The 16122-nt window shown below is 44.9% G+C and overlaps 1 protein-coding gene across 1 annotated transcript in view; it reads left to right on the plus strand.

Annotated features, from left to right (window-relative positions):
- B3GNTL1 (UDP-GlcNAc:betaGal beta-1,3-N-acetylglucosaminyltransferase like 1) overlaps positions 1-16122 on the plus strand; it is a 1877148-nt gene that overhangs the window by 77400 nt on the left and 1783626 nt on the right. The gene's annotated exons all lie outside the window — the stretch shown is intronic.

Here is a 16122-nt window from a genome sequence, read left to right on the forward strand (position 1 = left end):
AGTGACCACATGTTCCCAGATACCGCATATCTGCTGAATTATGTACTGTGTCCCTTCCGGTAGCTGTGCCCAGCTCATGAGCAGGAGTGGCAGTGTGTGAACCCCATACGTGCCCATCAAGAGAGCCTTCTCCTGGTTATCTTCCTTGTAAAACCAGTGTATTGCATGCTGAAAGTGGGATGCCATATAATAGAGTTCTGCATTAGGAATCTCCATCGCACCGCATTTCCATGTCTGTTTGAGCATTGTGAGTCTTATTCTCTTCCTTTTATTAGCCCAAAGTAGTTCCACTATGAGGTGATACAACTGATTGGATGCTCTGCCCATCAAGGACAGGATCAGTGTTTTCCAGAAGCGAATTGACACCTGTAATCCCTCCAACATCTGCCCCATGTAAAGATCTAAATATTTCTGTTCCTTGTAGGCCATCCGTATACCCATATTTCGAACTCCCTCGCCTCCCCACGGAAGCGTGACTTGTGGAAGCAACTCCTTCTGCATCACTTCCAGTGTGCCCATCAGGAATAGGTGTGAGTTTTGCACATTCACAAAGAGGACAAAGCGCTCTCCAAAGGCCTGCAGTGCCTCCAGGAGTATCGGTAATGCATATATGTCGGTTGTCGGAGATACACCAGGGCATTATCTGCGTACAGAGACACCATATGTGTGGTGGATCTGATAGGGACCCCCCAGGGACTCAGTGGCCGACGCAGTAACATAGCCAGGGGCTCCATATCAAATAATAGGAGGGCAACCCTTTCTGGTACCCCTCTGTGCTTCTGTGGGGTATAAATATATATGGGCTAAGTGCCTTAGGTTATGCATCGTGCTTCTGTGGGGTATAAACCCACAGTGATCCGTATAAATAAGCGACGGTAGGTGCGTAAGCAGGCGCGCTGCCAGGACTCTCTGGTTTCCTATTGCCTAAGCAGCCATGCAAGCATGGCACCAGTCTTATCCCCCTGAACATGTAACCTTTGTCTATAGGCAGTGTATGTTTGTTTTTCCAACTAGTGCCAAACGTTCAAGGGTTCCCTCCTGGCTTGTCTCCATTCCTCTAATTTATTGGGCTGGGAAGGGAGATCTATTTTTCTAAGACTTGCAAATGTTTCTCCTGATGGGTAAGATCCCTCTCCAGTTGTCTCTGAACCTCATAGGTAGTTTTGAGGCACACCCCTCTGATCACCACTACAATTGGCTCCCAGTCGTGTGACCTACTGCTTGCACGTCCCCATTTCTCCTTAAAACAGAGTGTGAGTTCCTCAAATTGTGGCCTCAAAGGTGGGGGAGGCCATCAACACCTCTGCCCGTAGTCTTCAGTCTCCATAGTGGTGCTGTTAGCAATGAGGTTTCTGGTTGGCTAGGGTTTGCACCTCAGTTAGGCAGAAACCCACCACTCTAGTCAGAACAAGTAAGTTATACACCAAAGATAACCCTTGCTCACCCCCAGTAGCTTGGCACAGAGCAGTCAGGCTTACCCTCAGAGGTCATGTGTAAAGTGTTTGCGCCACACAGTCACACCAGTGCCACAATAAATACACCACAAAAGAGACTACACACAGAATTATATACAAATAAATCTTCTGTTGTAGATGTATCTCTTAGACCATACATGTTACAACTTATGTATATGAAACCATCACTGAAACCAAATTTGGTATCCAGGTAATGTGAATGTCAAAACATTATTCATCATATTATGAGGCAGGAGAAAGTAGCCGTAATACCCATGAATCATGGTTCATGACATACTCCCCACCAGAACATAAGGTGCAGCCCACCTGCACTTTTGGATCTCATGGTCAGGATTGTATTTCCCAGCAAGGCTTAGACCACATGGGCATCTGCACATATATTACTCGTTATACTGTATTTCTTGTCATTCCTCACAGAGGCATCCCGTCCCGCCTCACTTGGGGAGTTGCTTATCACTATACTAGCAAGCAATGCCCCTCTCCCCCCACCTCCCTTCTCCCCCCTCCCCCCCCCCGGCCTGACTCAAGGTAAGGAGATTGGGGGGGGCATGCATCCAGTAGAAAATCACGAGGAGACCCTCCTTCTGGGTCCCTGCGTGGAGAATCACTAAAGGGGTCAGTTGCCACGGGCATGCAGCACAGTTGCTGCTGATACCAGCTGTTGGGGGCGGTCCTGGAGAGGAGGGATTCTCTCCCAGTCTCAGGAGGGGTGTGCTCGCCGGTCTCGGGGGGAAAGGCAAACACGGCTCCCCGCTATCACCTGGTATAGCGGCAAAAGCAACTCTCTCTCTGTATGTGGTAGGCCTCCCAAGAGCGGCGCAGCCTTCGGAGCCTCCTCAACGGCCCTCCTTGATCTGTGGTTCCAGCTCGCAGCTGGGGCTGTGATGACGGCTGGGCTGTTCTTTGTTCCAGGTTGGGGGTTCAGGCGGCCCTCATGGCGGCGTCTGCCGAGTGTTCTCTCTTCGGCAGCTGGACTCTGCCTTGCCACAAACTGGCTTCCCTGCTGGCTGCAGTGTCTCTTGCTCCTTCAGAGAACGCTGCCCAGGGAAAGTCGTTGGAGATGCTTGACACACACTGCTACATTTGTGGAGCGCTGAATACGTGCTGGTAGGATAAAGCGCTCGCCCTTTACCAGACTTGTAGAACATGAAGAGTGGAGCGCTCACCAGGCATTTGAAGGAATAATGCACTCTGGAGGGATCCTTTAAAACACTGGGATTCCTACAAACCAGCAGAGGGTACTGGGGGCACAAGCAGAGAGAGGCCAGCAGGCCAGCACCATGAGGCAATGTGAGGGTGGTTACTCGTGGCAGTCCTGCAGTGTCCAGGAAGTCCAGAGTCAGGAAACAGGCTGGCAGCAGGGCAACAAGTAAAAAGGCAATCCAGGGAGTCCTTTATGCCACCCAGCACCACCAGGTAGGTGGGCAACCACAGAAGAGAAGTCCAGATGAGTCCCTTTGAGCAGTCCAGCAGTCTTTCTGGCAGAGGTTTAGTCTCCGTTCCAAAAGTGCTCTAAAAATCGTGGGGCGAGAGCCCCTGTATTTATACTTCAGGTGCCCAGTTCCTAAAAGGTGGGAGAAGGTTCCAGCCAGATCTGACCAGTTCCAAGATATTTCCTTCTCCCCTACTCTGGCTCTAGACATCAGTAAGGGGTAAATGAGCCCTTTGTGTGAGTGCAGGACACAGCCTATTCAAGTGTAAATTGTGCCCCGCCTCCCTCTCCCATATATATATATATATATATATATATATATATATATATATATATATATATATATATATAGGAATTCCCAATGTAAACCTCTGAGAGGAGCAGCACTCACAGCAGTGAAAAATAAAATAGGCTGTTTGTCACTACTAGGACATGTATTACATAAAACTATTTGTTCTACCTTTTACATACACAGAACCCTGTCCTGGGGGCTTTCTAGGGCCTACCGTAAGAGTGACTTTAGTGTATTAAAAAGGGAGTTTAGGCCTTGGCAAATAGTTTGACTTGCCAAGTCAGTGTGGCAGTAAACTGCACATGCAGGCCCCGCAGTGGCAGGCCTGAGACGAGTTTGAAATGCTACTTCTGTGGGTGGTGCAATCAGTGCAGCAGGCCCATTAGTAGTATTTAATTTACAGGCCCTGTGTGGGTGTTATACCACTTTTACAAGGGACTTACAGGTAAATTAAATAAGCTGCATAGTTGTAATCCAATTATACCAAGTTTTATGGGAAAGACCACATGCACTTTAGCACTGATTAGCAGTGGTAAAGTGCCCAGAGTCCTAAAGCCAACAAAAAGAGGGTCAGAAAAGTAGGAGGAGGAAGGCAAAAAATTGGGGAATAACCCTGTAGGAAGGGTCATTTTCAACAGGTACCATTGGCCGTCCATGGTCCCTGCTCCAACTCATAAGTAAAGGAGAATGGTCCGATATATATCGCAATAAGTAAGATATGTCTACTATATGTTCCTGTTGCTAGTGTAAAACAGGGGTAGATCCTAGACTGAGGAAATTTCTGTCTCCATGAGTCAATTAATCGAAGCTCTCGAAGGAGATCCATCAACTGCCCTGTCATTAGTGGTTTGGTGTGTAATTTCTGGGAACTCAATCGAATTCTCCATCTATTACACAATTGCAGTCCCCTGCTATGATGACCTCTGCTGATACAAATTCTGCAGCAGCATTGGTCACACCAATATAGAATTTCCCGCAACCTAGGTTAGTAGCATAGACATTCATCAGACACAGCTCCTGTCCATCCAAAACGCCACAGATCATAACAAATCTCCCCTCTGGGTCCGTTACATGGGCCTTTGACTATAAGGGGACCACAGGTGCCACCCAAATGAGCAGTCCACGCGCACACCCAGAATGTGCACATCAAACCTTCCTTCCATGTACCGCTCACTTTCCAGATCCCGATGATAACCTATTTATGGAAATGCTCTAGTTGTGTTGTATGTCAGAGCCAAGTCCCAGTTCGCAGTGGTGTTTCTGTGCTCATCAATCTGTGCCATTTGTAGGAGGGAGAGTGTTAATTTTATGTGGGCCATAGAGTAGGTTGAAAACACCATACACTTTGAGTGCCTTAAATTCTACAGCTTTTGCGTTGTTCACTCTATTTGCAAACAGCCAGTTGTTGACCTGGCTAGTCCAGCAGTAGAGATGAATGTCCGCAATGCCTAGGCTCTTGTTAGAACGTCCTGCCACAAGTTTGCAAATGCAATTCTCTGTTGTCCACTAGCCCATTGAAATTTAACTATTGCTGATTGTAGGGAGCGGAAGAAAGATTTTGGGATATCATAGGTAGGGCTATTGGAAGTATGCAGCAGGGAAGGACCAAATTATGCATCAGGTTTGACTAAATTATGCAGCAAGAAAAGCCAAATTATGCGGAACAATGCTGCACATTTTATGATCATATTTATTATTTTCTAATTTTTACACATGATAACACTGCCTGGGCAAAGGTTTCACCATGTTTCTAACAATTTAACACACAAATGCAGCAATAAGCAGTTTAAAGATGATCAGTCAACCTTTGTGAAGGGCTTTCCACTACATAGGGACGTGTGTAGCCACGCTTTAATTAAATTTGAATCCATTTGAGCTAGAAATAAAGTTTTTTTGTTAAAATCTGCAGATAATGCAGCAGATGATGGATTAAGTGGCAAACACGGCAAATCCATAATTATATGAAAAATGCTACTGCGGCACAGTCGCATAATTCCAGTGGGCCTGGTCATAGGTGAAGTTTTGCATTACATATAACAATCGCGGCAATAATAAAATTTTGAACGAAGCTGCTCTACAGGCTACGTTGAGAGGTAGGCTTTCCCATATGGACATGTTGCGATGCGTTCAGAAAATAAGAGGTGTAATATTCAAGTCCCAGGCCAGTTGCCTAATGGGTAACATACATGCCCATATATTTGCAGTGGTGTGCCAAGAGCAGGTTGGTTGTTGCCTTTATGTTGTTTTCTGTCCATGTACTGGTACCTATGTAGGTTTAGTCCAGTTAACTTTGAGACCAGACGCCTCCCATATATCTGATGAATTTGTAACAGTTTAGGTAGTGAAGCCTTTGGGTTGCTAACATAGACCAGGACATTATCTCTGTACAGTGATATTCTGTTTTGAAGGTGATCAGAACAATGTTGGGTGTCTCACCTTGTCCGTTCCTCCAATGGTTCCATGACCAAAGCATAGGGGTGACACGGGACACCAAAGTCGCATGTCCCTTTCGATGGTAAAGGCATGAGGTAATACCCCATATTTCCTTTCACGTGCTAGTCAAAGAAATGCATACATTTAAAATGGTGTTAATGGACAGTACCCATACCTCTAATGTCTGTTGTTTAAACTGAAGCTAGAAAGTGAAAGCCACAATGATACAAAAAATAATTTTTTAACTTTTTATTTTTTACTTTTATGCAAGACACATACAGTATGTAAATACAGACACATGAAGTTAATACAGAAAACTAATGTCATCCAAGCCAAGAGCAGTGATCTGAACATCTCCACACGACTATTGGCTACTTCCACTTACTACATTACAGAGACTCTAAGGCACATAGTAATATCATCAGCAAGATTCAACATATTATTCTGGGTCATCAGATCCTGGGTCAACTGTTCCCTTCTCAAGTAGGTATTGTTTATAAATATCCCAGTATTTTGCGGGTCTATGGGTAGGAGGCAGAAGCTCACTGTAATTATCAGTTTGTGTGTTGCAATATACCATATCTCGGTGCCAATCTGCCAATGTCGGTGTGGGTCCGCGGTCCCACCTCATGGCCACACGCCGCTTGGCCAACAAAAGACCAATCACTATCAACTTACGAATTTTGGTGGCAAACTGTTTGTCCCACCCCAAGAGCGCTACAATAGGTTCACAGTCTATAGGGACCTCAACCATGGACTCGTAAGTCATGAAACACCGCCTACCAGAACTGCTGACCCCCTCCCCGCAGGCCCAAGCCATATGGGTGGGCCTGCAGGGGGTGTAATATACTCTGTTTAGGTATTTGAAGTGTAGGAGTCGGTGTCTACCGTTCAGGGAAACAGAGCACGTCCTGGTGCAACAATAGTGCCACTGCTCGTCTGAAATAGGTATCCCCAAGTCCCTCTGCCACTCCAATCGAGCAGGCACCAGCTCCAAGACCCTTGACTGCTGGACATGTGTGTACAGATAAGAGACCAGCCGCCTAGGCGGATCTTCCCCCATCACTCCTGTTAAAGCCGTGATTTCAGGGGGTTCACGCATATCTTCACCTAGGAGGTCCAGGAGCGCTTGCCTTACCCTGTGGTATTGATAGCGGTGCAAAGAGGTCGGTGCAGCCACCCGCACTTCTAGGGCATCCCACCCCCTTACAACGCCGCCCTCAAATAAATACCCCATGGTGTCAATTCCTAAATCATGCAATGTGTGCTCTAGCCTACGGTCACACCATAGCGCAAACCACGCACAGTATCCAAATGGCACACACGGAGAGTACAGCAGGACTAATCCCTGACTAGCCAGCAGAATACGCCAAGCTCGGGCAACCAAGTCCAATGATGCGAATTCCCCATAGCGCCTATGTGGAGTCTGGAATATCTGGCTCTGCAAAGGGTCTGGCGAGGCCAGTTCCCTCTCGATCTGCAGATTCGGGGTGTCGCTCGGCACATGCAGCCAGGTCCCTGCGACCGCGGCCTGCGCCACCAAGCTATAAATCTCCAGATCTGGGGCTCCCAGACCTCCCAGTTCATACGGGAAAGTGAGGATGCGCCATTTAACTCGGCGCTGCTTACCTGCCCAGGCCAATCTAACTAGTAATGTACGTAATGAATTGAAATAGGTTTCGGGTAGCATTATCGGGATATTTTGAAAGAGGAACAGAAAGCGCAGCAACAACACCATTTTCATAATGGCAATGCGACCCATGAGTGACAGGGGGAGCCTGATCCACCGCTCTACGTCCCCCGCTAGTCTACCCAGCGCTTTGTCAAAATTGTCAGCCATTACCTTCTGGGGGTCTGTGTGCACCTGTACTCCTAAGTATCTCTCAGAATCTGTCCCCCACGTCAGTGGAAAGTCTACCTCCACCTGTTTCGTCACCGGAGTCAGAGGAAACATTATGGATTTGCTCCAATTAATCATGAGACCTGACAATGCTCCAAATCGGATAACTTCACGAAGGATGGGGGCGACATTGCGGTCAGGGTCCTTGATGTACAACAATGTGTCGTCCGCATCTGCAGATAGCACAAGAGTGCAACTACGGAATTGGAGTCCGCGATGGTGGTGGTATTCCCGCAGGGCGCAAGCTAACGACTCCGCCACTAGGGCATACAGCAATGGGGAGAGCGGGCAGCCCTGCCGAGTGCCTCTCGTGATCGTAAATGGTTCCGTAATCGTACCGTTTATGCGAACTCTGGCCAGTGGTTCCATATACAGTGTAGAAATCAAGAGGAGGAAAATGTCACCTACCCCGAAGCGCCTCAGGGTGGCCATCATGAAACCCCACTCCACAGAGTCAAATGCCTTTTCAGCATCTAAATAAATTGCCACTGCTCTCACTTCTGGGTTAATATTTTGAATCGTACCAAAGAAGGTACGGAGATTCATAGTCAAATTGCGCCCAGGAACAAATCCTGCCTGATCTGGCTTAATTAGGAGTGGGAGATACCGGGCTATTCGGTCCGCCAAGACTCTGGCGAATATTTTTGCATCCACATTGATTAGCGATAAGGGGCGATAGGAGGAACAATGTTCTGGGGGTTTCCCCGGTTTAAGTAAGGTGATTATCATCGCCTCTCTCATGGAAGGGGGCATATGCCCCTCCGCCACCATCTCTTAATATACTTCCTTTAGTTGCGGGAGGAGTAAGTGCTGATAGACTTTATCAAACCCCACTGTCAGGCCATCAGGCCCCGGGGCCTTACCCTCTGCCATCCCCCCCAAGGCCCTCGACAATTCGGTCAGGGTAAGGGGAGCCATAAGCTCCTCTCTATTAGTGTCTTCCAATCGGGGCAGCGCGATATGGGTAAGGTAATCTAGCACCGCCTCAGGGGTCGAGCTCACCCGAGAGGTATACAGATCTTGATAGTAATCTCGAAATCGCTGAGCTATTAATGCCGGATTGTCAAGCTCGCTTCCATCTGCAGCTACCACTTTGGTGATGGCATTGTTATCCCGATGGGGACGGATGAAATTCGCCAGTACCCTGCCGGGCCTGTCGGCCTCCCCACACACCCGGGCGGTCGCATATTTCCCTAAGTGTTGAATTTCCGTGAGGGCTAGTTCTTGAAACTCCTGTAGTTTAATATGAATACGCCCCATGGTGCGTGTGTGAGCAGTGTCATGTAGGTCACGTTCTAGCTGTGCCAGCTCTTCTTCTAGTAGCCGCAGTCGCCTCCTAATGGACCTGAGGACCCCGGCTTGCTTGGCAATGACAGCACCCCTGATAAATGCCTTAAATGTCTCCCATACAATGCCCACTGAGCCCATATTTATCTGGAAAAAGTCTGTAATTTCTGTATCTAATTCAGCCTTAAAGACCGGATCCACACAATGATACAATTAATCATTTCTTAAATTGCACATTGAATATTTCCCGTTTTCTAAAAAATTGTTTTGCAAGTAAGTCAGCATTGCCGAGGATATTGGAATGTTCAAGAATCTAATATCCAAATAACCCCTTTTTTGCTGTATGAATCACCACTGATGTGAATTCAAGTTCACAGGGTAACTGGCTTTATATAGAACGTTTTCTGTTTCTTGAACTCTGCTTGTATTTTAGTGATATGGGAAATATAATTCAATGTGTGTGTAGGTTTGTTTGTTAAACTGTAAAATGAAACCTTCACAGCACTTTCTTTTACCCAGCCCAGTGTGTAAATTCCAACACATTCCAAGGACTAAAGGCCACTAAAATGATTTAATACACCTCTTGTGATGTTAAAAAAAATGTAAAGAAAATGTGACTTACTAAAAATAAAATAGCTTTCTTTATTCCAACCGTAAGGAATGTTAATATCTTACTGCGGTTTAGATTCTTACGGCGGTTGCCAAGACAACAGGGTCTTTTAACAATGTAATAAAGTCCGCACGAAAAGCAGAGCCCTGGCACACACACATGACTTTCTTTAGTACAGTAATATTTAAAAAACTAATTTGCTTCTGCCAACACAAAATTAATTGTGAAAAACTAATTCTCAATATATATTTCTACAGGAATTAATATTTATCACAGCTGCGATATGTATGGCAGTATTTTGTGTATGCAAGTGTAATAAGGTAAATCATTTGTGTACTCCCCGTGTTACATTTAGGATTGGTAAACCTACCGAGGTACATACCTCAAATAGTCTTAAACGTAATTTGGGCCCAGTACATGCACATATAAATGGTACTAAAACTTGTGTCAACCAGCAATGCGAGAAAGCTGAAATAAAAGGACTTTTCTTATTCATTACACTATGAACAGTAAGTAGTACAGTCGCGACACAAGATTAACACACGTATCACTACAGTGATACCGCACTCATATAGTATAAAGTAGGTTTAAAGTTGCTTAGAAGACTTTTTGCCGTTTCTAGATTCCCTGAATACTCCCCTATTTATCGCCCACTCTTCTCAGCCGTGGCTTCCTTTTCATACTTAAGATGACATTTGCAAAATTGAGTGCTGAGGTGACACGACGGAGCTATGGGCTGAGTTCAACTTGCAGCAGCCTTTCTTTCATCATGCAGGAAACTGATCTTATAAGGAGATTAACTGTCCAAGGTCACTTTGACTCGGTCCCTCGGTTTTACCTCATGAGGGAGGCAGCTGCTTTCAAGAGGGAGGCATTTATTTTGCTGTTCACACGTTAGGATTTCGAATCGTGTTGCCAATTGTTAAGGTTGTGCTTCTCCCACGGCGACTGCTGTTCTCCATAATTAAGTTTCCAATATATATGAACAGCGGGATTTAAAACTGGGATGTGCCAGGCTGGGAAGGTTTGCGGTAATGTGTAAATTCTGTTGACTCCTCATAACCAATATTTTTGTACATACAGATTTGTATGAAATCCAGGCTGCTTTCGCAAGGTTCATTGAATACACTAATGCGAAGCAGATTTATAGTCTCTAAAACGGAGTTTTACTTAGCCACATGAGTACCCCCCAGGCCGCTTAGTTGCATTAAGTTGAAGGTAGGGCAGCTGCTAGTGGCTGGTAGGATATCATTAGAGGTCATGGTAAACTCTAAGAAGCAGGCATGTCTCCAGGGCTTTCGGATGTTCAAATAAACTGCTTGCTCACTAAAGTAGTGTATGCTTAATTGCATTTCTCCAGTATTGCATCTCTAGGATCTACAAGACACGAATATGTTATCACAAGCAAATGTTTGCAAATGGGGTCTCTCTTGTGTTATTGAACTTAGAGAATACAGTAAGCAAACGATTACACATAGCTTTCCCTCTACTCCTCAGAGAAGGAAACAACATAAAGTGAAAGACTTAACTTCCTCGAGACAGATGTAAATATGCTCTTTCACCTTTCCTAAAATATACCTTTCCTGACGCTTTCTTACGTTAACCTCTTCTCGCCTGCCCCTCTGGCAATCCTTTATTTTGGAGTCTTTTGCAGCATGCACCAGGACAGACTGTTTTCATGGTGGCAATACGTTAGCCTCCACAAGTAGTTTAAGTTCCCCTCGAGATCTTACCCTCCATGTTAGTCTTAATAATAATAATAATCTTTATTGTTTAGTTAATAAAAACCATAACAATCATCTCATAATACAACATGTTTAAAGATAAAACATCTCTAAAATTCTATAAAATTCCGTAAATTCCTCGGCCATGAAACCATGCGAGGATCTAAAATCAGTTTCTTAATTCTAAGATGCAAAAAAGTAAAAAAGTGCGTGATTAAGTATGCATCCCGGATGGCAGGTTTACGTCTTTGGTGTGTGCAGTCAAGAATTTGATAAATTTGCATATTGATTGTGCATCATTAGGATCAAACATTGACATCACCGCAGACCATCAGGAACGAGTCCCATTTCTCATAAAAAGCGGTTTTAATAGTTGTCTGCTGGCTTCTTTTAAGGCTGGACAAATACAAATCAGGTGAACCATATCTTCTTTCGGGCCTTTGCATAGCCTGCAGGAAGTCTCTCCTCTATTCTTCCACAATGGTTGATCCGCTCTAGCAGGAGATGCTCCCAAACGCAGAGTCAAGAAGCGATGCTTGATGTGAAGTGCAAAGGTTTCGGCCAGGTATTGTGATGGGGCCATGGTGGTATAATTGTGCATTACCAGCCAGGCGTGTGAGCGTTGCGCAAGTTTAGCTTTATCATCTAGAAAAGATTGGATACTTATTTCCTTTTTTATCGCTCGACACAAAAGGGAATAAGACATGTTGGAATCCCATAGGTACTTTGTTTTCGTCTCTTGCAAGGAGTTGTTCAGGTATCTGTTGTATACTGAATTAGGATTGCCGTTTACTGAACTCCATAGTGCCGCTACTAGCGGGCTGACAGTGTTTTTACTTATTTTGTACGAGATCTTTATTGTGTGGGCCTTCCTGTCGAGCTGCTGTTTTGTTAGACCAAATTCCAGCCTTATCTGTGCAGGGGAAGCAGAGCGAGGAAGATTGAAGACTTGCTTATAGATTTTTATTTGCTGCCTTTCCAGAAGGCTAGCATCTTTCCCGTATTGGGCTGCGCTTCCGTATGTAATTGCTGGAAGGAATTTAGCCGACATAACCGACATTAGTGGTTTATATGATGGGCCCTTTAATCTTTTAGCAAGAGTGCAGAAAGCGAACGCCAAGGCTTTGGACTTCTGTAGAATATACTGGTTTTGCAGCACAAAATTGATCTTATTGTCTACTGTAAGTCCAAGATATTTGTAGCTGCAGATCATATCGAGAGTGAAACCGTTCAATTTTATTTTGTTTGCAGGATTCAAAGAGCAGCCTATTGACATTATTCTTGTCTTTGAAGTGTTAACCTCTAGTTTGTTTGTCTTTGCAAAGTCGCCCAAGGCAGTAACGAGTCGTTGCAACCCTATTTTTGTGTGGCTTAACAGAACAATGTCATCAGCATACAATAGATGTGTTATAGCCAGACTTCCCATCCTTGGAGAATGTGAGTTGGTTGCATCTAGTTTTGCAGAGAGATCTGCCATGAAGAGGTTAAAGAGGTGCGGGCCAACACGCAGCCTTGCTTTGATCCTATATTTGTTGGTATTCTCCTGGAAACTTTTGAGCTGTCTGCTACCTTGATTCGTACCCAAGTTTTGTCATACAGCAATTCTATACACCTCAAAATGCGTTCTTGCAAACCCCAACTCCGTAGTTTGTTCCAGAGAATTGCTCTGTCCACACAATCAAAAGCACTTTTAAAATCCACAAAACATATGTGTAAATTTTTCTTTAAGCACTTTGCTCGATTGGCTATATCTCCTAGCGCAAGAATGTTAGTCACTGTGCCGTAGCCCTTCCGGAAACCAGTTTGATTCATAGGGACCAAGTTATTTAAATTGGACCAGGTGAGCAGGTCTGCCAGGACTAAAGAGGCAAAGTATTTGGCCTCACTGTCAATTAGAGCTATCAGCCTATAGCTAGCTGGGTTTGCCCTGCTGCCTCCTTTGTATATAGGATTAATGATGGATCCTTTCCAACTATCCGGAATGGTACTGTTACGTTCGACTTCAGCATATAATATTGACAGAGTGGCTGACCAATAATCGAGATCCGCCTTAAATATGGCTTGGGGGAGACCATTAGGGTCGCGAGCCCCGTCCCTACGGCTCCTTCTGATCACCTGGGCTACTTTATTGGCACTGAATCTCATATCACTCTGAGGAACGTCTGTAGGTTTTAGCAAAGCCTTCAGTTGCTGATTTTCTACAGGAGGGGTTGGCTTAAAAAAGATGTCTAACAGGTAATCCACCCATTTATCTTCTGAAATTGAAGTACAGTTTATTACTCTTGCTTTTCGGTCTATTTCATTCACTGACATCCAGAATTCTCTAGTATTAGCCTTTCTTAAGTTGAAAAGTAATTTGATCCAGAAATCCTACTCCTTTTGGGTTCATATTTGCCATAGCTGTTTCTTATAATTTTTCCGAAGGGTTTTTATTTGGGCACATAAAGATTCTGTAGGAGGTTTATCTTTTGTGGATCTGAGTTTACGTCTCAGATCCTTTCTTAATTCTAAGATATTTGGTGGCATAGTTAGTGGCCTCCGGTTATGATTTGGTGCTTGACGCCTGGCCGAGCCAAGTGATGGCACTAACTGTAGAAAGCTGGCCCACCCTTCCCCAGCTGAGATATCTTGGCATGCTGTTGATTGAAGCAGGGTTTTTATATTTTTGCACAGCTGTGGTAAAGAGGACTCCGTCCAAAACAAGCGGTTTAGATTGACAGAGGTTACTGTTCCTAATTCATTTATGGCTGGAAGAAAACACGGAGCGTTCCAAGCCAATTCTTTGTGCTGAAGCGAATGGTCACTGTGAAGAGTAGGTATGATTTTGAATTTTTTTAACATGTGCCAGCAGGGGAAGAGAGACGGCAGTATAGTCAATTGTAGTTGCAGATTTTGCACTATGATGAGTAAAGCTGGGCGGGACATCACCTTTCACCCTGCCGTTTAGCACCCTCATACTCAGATGTTCTAAGGCCTCGACCAATTGCTTGCCCCTTATATCCAGTTTCATCTGTATTGATGGTAACTGTAGTAGCACTGACCAAATTGCGTTTTCTGCTGCCAATTGCTCGTCCGGTTCTGGAGTATATATCAGGTTGCTATTAAAGTCGCCTGTCACTAAGATGTCCCATGCTGGATTAGCGCACCGTATCTCTTCTACCTTTTGTAGTAACTTCTCGAAGAGAAGTACTTTGCGATGTTTCCGCGGATGGGCGTAGACATTAAAGATAATTAGTGGAGCGTGACGATTGAAACTAAAATTGATTTTTATTGCCTGTAAGTCCGTTGATGAGAAGGCCAGCTGGTCTGTTGTGACCTGAAGTGCCGTAGAGATGTATGTGGCTAGACCACCGCTTGCCCTGCCTGATTTGTTTGATTTTTCAGCTCCAATGTGGTGTAGAGAATAGCCTCCTAGTTCTATTGGGTCTACCAGCCATGTTTCTTGCAGCACTATTATCGAGTAGTTGCAACTGGACATTACTGTAAATCCTTCTGTAATAATTGCTTTTGCTCCTGCAATGTTCCAAGACATAATAGTAACGGTCGGCCTTTGATCTGTATCTGTTGCATTACGTATGGTGGGTCAATTACTTCTCCTTGAATTTAGGGTACGTGCCATCCATCTCCATTCGTCTTGTACTCCATTCCCTACAATTAGGGGGTCAATAGAGGTATTTGAATCTTTTTCCCCCCATTTGGATTGACGCTGTTCTGCTTCCCCGACGTCCGGGCCCCATCCGCGCTTGCGGGCCTGTGATTCCGTTTTTTGAATTGGTTCACTTTTCAGATTTAACAATAGGGGAAAAGGATAACGTGGGCTGGTTGGTTGTGATAGCCGTATACCCCAGTTTTCAAACTGTTGCTTAACTGCCATAATTAAAGCAGCGATTTCGCTTGTTCTCCACATAGTCAGAGTTTGTTCCCGGTCATTCTGAGTGCTGTTGGAGAGGAATTTCAGTGATATTAAATCTGGGGACATAATTTTCTTATTTGAAGGAAGCTCTGCCAAAAGCCTCAGAATGTTGCCCCTGTTCAGGCTATCTTGTTGGCCGCGTGAGTCATAATCTGGGGTTAGAATGACCTGCCTTGATTCCTTATCATTTTCAATAACATGACTAGATTGGGAATGCTCTATAATTCTGTGTGGCATAGGCCTGTTCCGTTGACCATCCTCCAACTTGTTTCTACTTGGGGCCCTTTTGAGCGTGCATGATTGTTTGCTTAAAAGGGCTTTGTTTTCAAGGTCTGTTGCGGCTGTTTGAGTATTTTGAATCGTTACTTTTGTCTTTATTCGTCCATCATGATGAGTAGTTGCGACCTCCCTAGAAGGATATTTGAGATCTCTGCTTAAATGGTTGTGGTCATGAGGAAAAATGTTGTCATATCACATGACATAGCTGAAATTCTTTTTGGGAAATATCATGAGTACATTAAATGATATTAAAGGGACGCCTCCTGTGCCTCCTGTGCTTTCCTTAACCTGTTCTGTGCCTTGGACGAGGTGACCTCGTCCAAGGCTACAGTTCCAGTGTAGTTTTCTGTGAAAAAATGTGTTTTGTCCACGTTGTGTTTTGGGCCATTTCTTTTCGTGGACGCTAGGCCTACCCACAGAAGTGAGGTACCATTTTTATCGAGAGACTTAGGGGAACGCTGGGTGGAAGGAAATTTGTGGCTCCTCTTAGATTCCAGAACTTTCTGTCACCGAAATGAGAGGAAAAAGTGTTTTTGTTGGCCAAATTTTGATGTTTGCAAAGGATTCTGGGTAACAGAACCTGGTCAGAGCCCTGCAAGTCACCCCATCTTGGATCCCCTGGGTTTCTAGTTTTCAAAAATGCGCTGGTTTGCTAGGTTTCCCCAGGTGCCGGCTGAGGTACAGGCCAAAATCCACAGGTAGGCACTGTTTTCTATGAAAAAATTTGATGTGTCCACGTTGTGTTTTGGGCCATTTCCTTTCGTGGGCGCTAGTCCT

Source organism: Pleurodeles waltl, chromosome 7 (assembly GCF_031143425.1).
Source record: "Pleurodeles waltl isolate 20211129_DDA chromosome 7, aPleWal1.hap1.20221129, whole genome shotgun sequence".
Lineage (NCBI taxonomy): Eukaryota > Metazoa > Chordata > Amphibia > Caudata > Salamandridae > Pleurodeles > Pleurodeles waltl.